At 39.8% G+C, this 8,212-nt stretch overlaps 1 non-coding gene across 1 annotated transcript; it reads left to right on the forward strand.

Annotated features, from left to right (window-relative positions):
* The first annotated feature begins 3,952 nt into the window (after window positions 1-3,952).
* On the forward strand, window positions 3,953-4,059 carry LOC112725985 (small nucleolar RNA R71). Its single transcript, XR_003165060.1, has one exon. It is a non-coding gene; the product is annotated as a small nucleolar RNA R71 (small nucleolar RNA).
* Window positions 4,060-8,212: the final 4,153 nt, after the last annotated feature.

The following is an 8,212-nucleotide window of genomic DNA, read 5'->3' on the forward strand; positions in this document are numbered from 1 at the left end:
ATTTTCTAGAGCTACAGAAGTCCAAATGGTGCGATCTCAATTGCGTTAGAAAGTAGACATCCAGGGATTTCTAGCAATATATAATAGTCCATACTTTGCTCAAGGGTAGACGATGTAAACTGGCATTCAACGCCAGTTCCATGTTGCATTCTGGCGTCAAACGCCAGAAATAGGTTACAAATTGGAGTTGAACGCCAGAAACAGGTTACAACCTGGCATTTAACTCCAGAAATAGCCTAGGCACGTGAGAAGCTTAAGTCTCAGCCCCAGCACACACCAAGTAGGTCCCAGAAGTGGATTTCTGCACCAACTATCTTAGTTTATTCATTTTCTGTAAACCTAGGTTACTAGTTTAGTATTTAAACAATTTTTAGAGATTTATTTTGTACCTCATGATATTTTTAGATCTGAACTTTGTACTCTTTGATGGCTTGAGTCTCTAAACTCCATTGTTGGGGGTGAGGAGCTCTGCTGTGTCTCGATGAATTAATGCAATTATTTCTGTTTTCTATTCAAACACGCTTGTTTCTATCTAAGATGTTCATTCGCACTTCAATATGATGGATGTGATGATTCGTGACACTCATCATCCTCCTCAACCTATGAACGCGTGCCTGACAACCACCTCCGTTCTACCTTCGATTGAATGAATATCTCTTGGATTCCTTAATCAGAATCTTCGTGGTATAAGCTAGAATCTATTGGCAGCATTCTTGAGAATCCGGAAAGTCTAAACCTTGTCTATGATATTCCGAGTAGGATTCAGGGATTGAATGACTGTGACGAGCTTCAAACTCACAAGGGTTGGGCGTAGTGACAGACGCAAAAGGATCAATGGATCCTATTCCAGCATGAGTGAGAACCGACAGATGATTAGCCGTGCGGTGACAGCGCACCTGGACCATTTTTACTGAGAGGACGGATGGTAGCCATTGACAACGGTGATCCACCAACACACAGCTTGTCATAGGAGGAACCTTGCATGCGTGAAGAAGAAGACAGGGGGAAAGCAGAGATTCAGAAGACAAAGCATCTCCAAAACTCCAACATATTCTCCATTACTGCAGAACAAGTATTTATTTCATACTCTTTTATTTTTCGCAATTCAACTTGATAAATATAATTGATATCCTGACTAAGAGTTACAAGATAACCATAGATTGCTTCAAGCCAACAATCTCCGTGGGATTCGACCCTTACTCACGTAAGGTATTACTTGGACAACCCAATGCACTTGCTGGTTAGTGGTACGAGTTGTGAAAAGTGTGATTCACAATTTGTGCACCAAGTGTCACGGTTCATCCTCAATTCATAAGATGAAGAACGAGAATGCACAAGAAAATGGAATCAAACGTGTAGTAAAATAGAAATAGTAATATTATTAATCCATGAGAATCAGTAGAGCTCCTAACCCTAACTTAGGAGGTTTAGTAGCTCATAGCTTACAGAAAGTAATAGTAAAATGTGAAAAAGGGCAAAAGATCTCTAATAGTGGTGATCTTTGTTCTCTAATAGTGGAATTTTTCAAGTTCAGCGTGGACCTTTCAGAGCCAATTACCACTTTCGCATGCACACACCACGCTAAACTTGGAAAATCCCAAGTTTAGCGTGGACCATACAAACCCAATTCGCTCCTTCACGTAACACTTGGCACCGAACTTGGAAATTTCAAGTTCGGCGCCAACCAATCCGAATTAGATGTCTCCAGGGCTGGCAAAAATTTTTCTAAGTGTCCGGTTCCTGTTCTAAAATTTCTACTTGATCAAAACACACGTAAAACAAAGGAAAAATAGTAAAAATTCAATAAAATCAAATAAATAATAAAACTACTACTACTACGGAAAATAGACTAAGGATACGAAGCCATCGGGTTGCCTTCCGACAAGCGCTTCTTTACCGTCACTAGCTTGACGGTCAGCTCCTCTAAGGAGGAGGATCATAGGGGCTCAATTCTTCACCCCTCACTGTGAATCTTCTCCTTGTGCCCCTATAATGTAGCTCAATATGCTCCAGAGAGAGGATTCTGTTTATTGTATAAGTCCACACTAGATTGCTAGTCAACACCACCTTCATTCCTGGGGAGAAGTCTTCAGTGAGAATCTTTTTGTTTCTCCATCCCTTGGGTACTTTCTTCTTTTTGGGAACCTCCGTCGTAGTGGATGATGCATTCCCGATACCAAACTTAGGTTTAATGTCAGGAGAAATTTTGTTAATTGTTACCAAGGGAGGTTTGAGCTGCAAATTTTGCTGTGCATCATCAGGGGGTTCTTGAAGGTTTGGATCAATAAGCTCAGTCTGCATGCACCTCTCTTCTTCACCTGTTGAATATATATCTTTGAAAACATGAAAGACCAGTTGCTCATTACGCACTCTAAGCACTAATTCACCTTCTTCCACATCAATCAGAGCTCTTCCAGTGGCTAGGAATGGTCTTCCTAGAATTATATAGACATTCTCATCCTCTTCTGTGTCAAAAATCACAAAATCTGCTGGGAGGAAGAACTTACCCACTTTGACCAAGATATTCTCCATTAGTCCATATGCAGGCTTTATAGATTTGTCTGCCATATGTAATGCTATCCTTGTGGGTTGTGCCTATTGGATTTGCAACTTCTTCATCACAGATAAGGGCATTAAATTGATGCTTGCTCCCAGACCACATAACGCTTTCTCAAAGGTTGTGCTCCCAATGGTGCATGGAATTTGAAAGCTCCCTGGATCCGGCATCTTCCTTGGCAAGTTATTCTGAATGATGGCACTACATTCCTTAGTCAGGACCACTGTCTCATCTCCCTTTAAAGGCTTCTTCTTTGACAACAACTCCTTCATGAATTTGACATAGAGAGGCATTTGCTCTAAAACCTCAGCAAAAGGAATATTGATTTGCAACTTTCTGAAGACTTCTAAGAACTTTGAAAACTGCTTATCCATGGTCTCCTTTTGAAGTCTCCGAGGATATGGCATTTTAGGCTTGTACTCAGGAGCCTTTGGCAATGTAGGATAAGTGTCAAAAGAGTCTGGAAATGGGTTGTCCGCACGCTTTGGAGGGACGTGCTCTACTTCTTCCTTCTTCTCCTCTAGAGCTTCTTTTTCAACTGGCTCCTCATTAACTTGTGCTTCCATGCTTGCCACTTGTCCACTTATCAAGGTGATAGCCTTGCATTCCTCTCTTGAATTTGGAATTGTGTTACCAGGAAGGCTATTAGTGGTCCTCTGATCAATTTCATTAACTTTTGTGGCTAATTGACCCATCTGAATCTCCAAGTTCTTGATTGATACTCTAGTTTCCTGTCTAAAACTTGCCAATATTGCTTCCAAATCATTGATCTGCTGGGGTTGAGAAGTTGCTTGCTGAGATGACTGAAACTGGTGGTTATTAAAATTATTCTGTTGAAAACTACCCTGAGAATTATTATTAGAATTCTGTGGCCTCTGAGGTTGCTCTCTCCACCCAAAATTTGGGTGATTTCTCCACCCCCTGATTGTAGGTCTTAGAATAGGGATCGTTATTGAGATTTCTAGGAGCACTCCCATGTAATTGACCTGTTCAGAAGAAAATTGAGCATAATCATAATTTTTATTTTGCATAAAATTACCTGTCATGTCATAAGAGGCTTCTTGGGGGGCATTCTGAGTGTTGACAGCTGAACTTTGCATTCCACTCAATCGTTGAGCAATCAGATTTATTTGCTGAGACAAAAGCTTATTTTGAGCAAGAAGAGCATTAACAGCTTCCACTTCCAACACGCCTCTCTTCTGAGAGGTCTCAGAGTGCAAAAGATTCCTGTTGGAGGAATATAAGTATTAGTTGTTAGCAACCAACTCAATAAGCTCAATAGTCTCCTCTGGTGTCTTCTTCATGTGCAAAGAACCACCTGCAGAATTATCCAAGTGCATCTTGGACATCTCACATAAGCCCTCATAAAAGATATCCAGCTGAGTCCATCTAGAGAACATATCTGGAGGGCATTGCCTAGTCAGTAGCTTAAATCTCTTCCAAGCTTCATAAAGGGTATCACCATCTTTCTGTCTAAAATTCTGAACCTCCACCCTTAGCTTAGTAAGCTTTTGAGGTGGGAAAAATTTAGTTAGAAATCCAGTGACAACCTTGTCCCAAGTATCCAGACTCACCTTGGGTTGAGAATCTAACCACAGTTTTGCTCTATCCTTCACAGCAAATGGGAAGAGCATGAGTTTGTATACCTCAGGATTCACTCCATTGGTCTTCACAGTGTCACAAATCTGCAAAAAATTAGAAATAAACTGATTTGGATCTTCCTGAGGGAGTCCATGATATTGACAATTCTGTTGCACAAGAGTAACTAGTTGTGGCTTCAATTCAAAGTTGTTTGCAGCTATAGGAGGTACCACAATACTTTTTTCCATAAAGATCTGCATTAGGAGCAGTGTAAGAGCCAAGCACTCTTCTAGGTTGCTCATTCCCAACTGGATTTGCCACATTGGCATTAACAGCATGATTATTATGATCCATGTTGGACTCTGCAGCTTTGTAAAGTCTTGCTTGTTGTAAACGCCGCCTAAAAGTCTTTTCAGGTTCAGGATCAAAGTCTAACAGAGGTTCCTTGTCTTTGTTCTTGCTCATAAACAAACAAAAGACAAGAAAAGATGGGACTCTCTACGTCAGAGTGTAGAGAATTTCCTGTGAGGTACTTGTGTAAAATAATAAAATAAAAATACTAAATAAAGTAAATAAATAAATTTCGAAAATTATAGGTAGAATTAAGACAGAAAAATTCGAAATTAACAAGAAAAATAAACAGGAAAAATTGAAATAAAAATAAATAGGGGACACTAAACTTAATTTCAGAAATTAAAGAAAAATATTAGTACTAATTTTTCGAAAATAATAAAGAAACAATTAAATAAAATTAAAACTAAAACGCCTAATCTAAGTAATCAAACAACTAATAGTTGTTAATCACAGTCAATCCCCAGCAATGGCGCCAAAAACTTGGTGCGAAATTTATAACCACAAACTAACCGGCAAGTGTACCGGGTCATACCAAGTAGTACCTCAAGTAAATGAGGGTCAATCCCACGAGGATTGATGGATCAAACAACAATGGTTAAGTGATTTACTTAGTTAGGCAAACAGAAAATGGTGTTTTGAGTTCAATTGCATCAAACAGTAAATTCAAAATATCAGAAAGCAAGCAGTAAACAAGTTGTGAAATATATATGGAGAAAACAGTTAAGGCTTCAGAGTTATCTATTTTCTGGATTGACTTTTCTTACTAACTATTTTAATCATGCAAGATTTAATTCATGACAAACTATATGTGACTAAACCCTAATTCCTTAGACCTTTTTAGTCTCCTCTAAAATTCATCAATTGCCAATTCCTTGGTCACTTAATTCCAATTAGAGGGTAAAGTTCAATTATAGTTATATGCCACAAAAATCCTAATTATCCAAATATAAGAGGATTATATGTCATGTATCCCGTTAAGTCCAGATAATTAGAAATTTAAGAGAATTTATTTTCAAGCTGTTGTTCAAGTAAAGAGCTTTTTTCCAAGTTATACAAGAACATAATTAGAACAAGGGTCATACTTCCGTTCTACCCAAATTCATAAGATAAAGAACGAAAACAATTCTTGAATTATAAATCAGTACATGAATTAAAATAGAAAAATAATAGTATCAATCCATATGATAGACAGAGCTCCTAACCTTAACAGTGGATGTTTAGTTGCTCATGGTTCAGAGAGAAAAACTAGGATTCAGGTAAACTATAAATTGTGGAATCAGGTTGAAGAGAAGAGATTCTAATCCTCATTAATGTAAAATATATTTTCTAAAACTAAATAATATCTTTTTCTAATTTTAATAATAAAAGTTAAATCAAAATTTATTTAATTGATCCGTGCTGCCTTTGGAACGAATTGGGGACCACTTTGTACGTTAAGGTCCATGCTGAACTTGGCAAATATCAAGTTCAGTGTGGATGAAGCAGTGTGTTTCTTGTGCCTTCCTTTGAATCCACGCTGAACTTGGTATTTGCCAAGTTCAACGTGGGTTAATGCGCATGATTTCCTTTGGAGTTTTCAAGTCCACGCTAAACTTGGAAGGAACCAAGTTCAGTGTGGATGAGGCAGAGTTTTCTGGAGAAGAAGTGTGCACTATTATACATCATTGGAAAGCCCTGAAAGTTATCTTTCCAATGCTACTAGAATCACGTCAATTGGACCTCTGTAGCTCAAGTTATTTCTATTTGAGTGTAAGGAGGTCGGAGTCGATAACATCATTCGCTGTCAAATCCATCTGAATGCTTCCTGAAATAAACAAAAATTGCAAACAACTCAAAGTAGCATTCATAGTGGCTAAAAGTAACTAAATCTTGATTAAACTTAGTAATTTGAATGCAAATTCACTAGGAAAAGATAGAGAAGATGCTCACGCATCAATAACCTAATAACTAAGAGGTACAAAAGTATGATAGACTAGACTAAAGGTGCGAAAATCCACTCTTTGGCCCACTTTGATTGAGTACTTGGGCTGAGCTTGGCGTCCATCTTGAGGAATGGGCATTGAACGCCCATTGGGGAGGTGATTAGCGCTACCTTGTGCCTCTTGGTGGCGTTGAACGCCAGGAATGGGGTGGAATGTGGCGTTCAATGCTGTCTTAGGTTCCTTTGGGGCGTTGAATGCCAGAAAGGAGGTAACTCCTTGGTGTTCAATGCCTAATATGGGTAGGCTCCTTCGTAGAAAAGTGTAGATCATTATATATTGCTGGAAAGCTCTGGAAGTTAGCTTTGCAACTCCGTTAAGAGAGCGTCATTTGGACCTCTGTAGCTCCAGAAATGCTTGTTTGAATGCATGGAGGTCAGAATCTGATAGCATCTGCTACGCTTTCCTTGCCTCTGAATTAGACTTTGCCAAAAACTCTTCAATTTCAGCCAGAAATTACCTGAAATAATCAGAAAACACAACAACTCAAAGTAGAATCCAAAAATGTGAATTTAGCACTAAAACCTATGAAAATATAATAAAATTTAAACAAAACATAACTAAAACTTTATAAAAATGATGCCAAAAAGCTATAAAATATCCGCTCATCAGTAGTCTTGGGTTTTATGCCCGTATCCTCAGTGATAGTCATAGTACAAGGTCTTGTTGTCGCCTATCTGTCTTTTCAGTTGTCGTCCCTTCAGGAGGATACCCTGCTCCACTATTTGGTGGTAGATCTCTGTGATGGGAGCAGGTAAGGGGGTGTAGGTTGAGAATTTTTCCACCCTGGGTGGTCCGTTGGTGTTTGTCGGCTTGGAGTGCTCTTTCTGAGTTTCTCTCGGTGGCAGGTTATTACGAGGTGCCATGTTGCCGTGCTACCATGTTTTGGCAGCCACGACTTGACTCATCTCTTCATTGTTTATATATTCCCTTGCGATGCTTTGAAGATCGTGCATAGTCCAGACCGACTTGGTAGTGAGGTATTTCCAGAAGTCCTCGTTCATGAGGCCGTTGCTCAGACAAAGACTAGCGACCGAGTCTGTGAGTTCGTCAACCATTAGACACTCGTGTTAAACCTATCGAGGTATTTTCTCGTGGATTCGTGTTGCCTTTAGGTGACTCCGAGCAGGCTAATAGGGTGTTTAGCTTTGATGATTCTGGTGGTGAATTGAGCTATGAACTTTCTCGAAATGTCATGAAAGCTAGCTTTGGAGCCGTTCGGGAGGGCGTTGAACCATTTGATTGTGAGTCCGGTCAAGGTTATCGGGAAGGCCGTACATTGGACCGTATCGACGGCTCCTTCCAGGTTCATCCTGGCCTCAAAGGCCGTTAGATGTTCCTGGGGATCTTTAGTTTCATCGTATTTCATGTCCGTGGGCTAATTGAAGCTCTTTGGAAGCTTGGCTCTTAAAAGTTTTTCAGTGTACAGGGTGGCTCCCATTATCACATGCTCACTTCGAGCTCGTTTGGCTTCCCGATGGTGCCATCGGTCGTCTTTATTGTCTCGGTGTTCTAGTTTTCGAAAAACACTGCGGTCGTGTCTTTTGCTGTGTCGCTGTTCGAGTGACCTGTCCCTGGTTTAACAGTAAGATCGGGTTTTGGAAGTCACATGGCTTCAGTGTTTCGCATGATACTGTTCTTTGGTCGTAACTCGTCCTTCGAGGTTTTGCACCTTGAGGCATAGTTCTTGAATTATTTGGCCTGCTTTTTTGCCCAAGCCATCGAGAGCCCAGGTTTCATG

This window comes from Arachis hypogaea, chromosome 11, assembly GCF_003086295.3.
Source record: "Arachis hypogaea cultivar Tifrunner chromosome 11, arahy.Tifrunner.gnm2.J5K5, whole genome shotgun sequence".
In the NCBI taxonomy this organism is placed as follows: domain Eukaryota; kingdom Viridiplantae; phylum Streptophyta; class Magnoliopsida; order Fabales; family Fabaceae; genus Arachis; species Arachis hypogaea.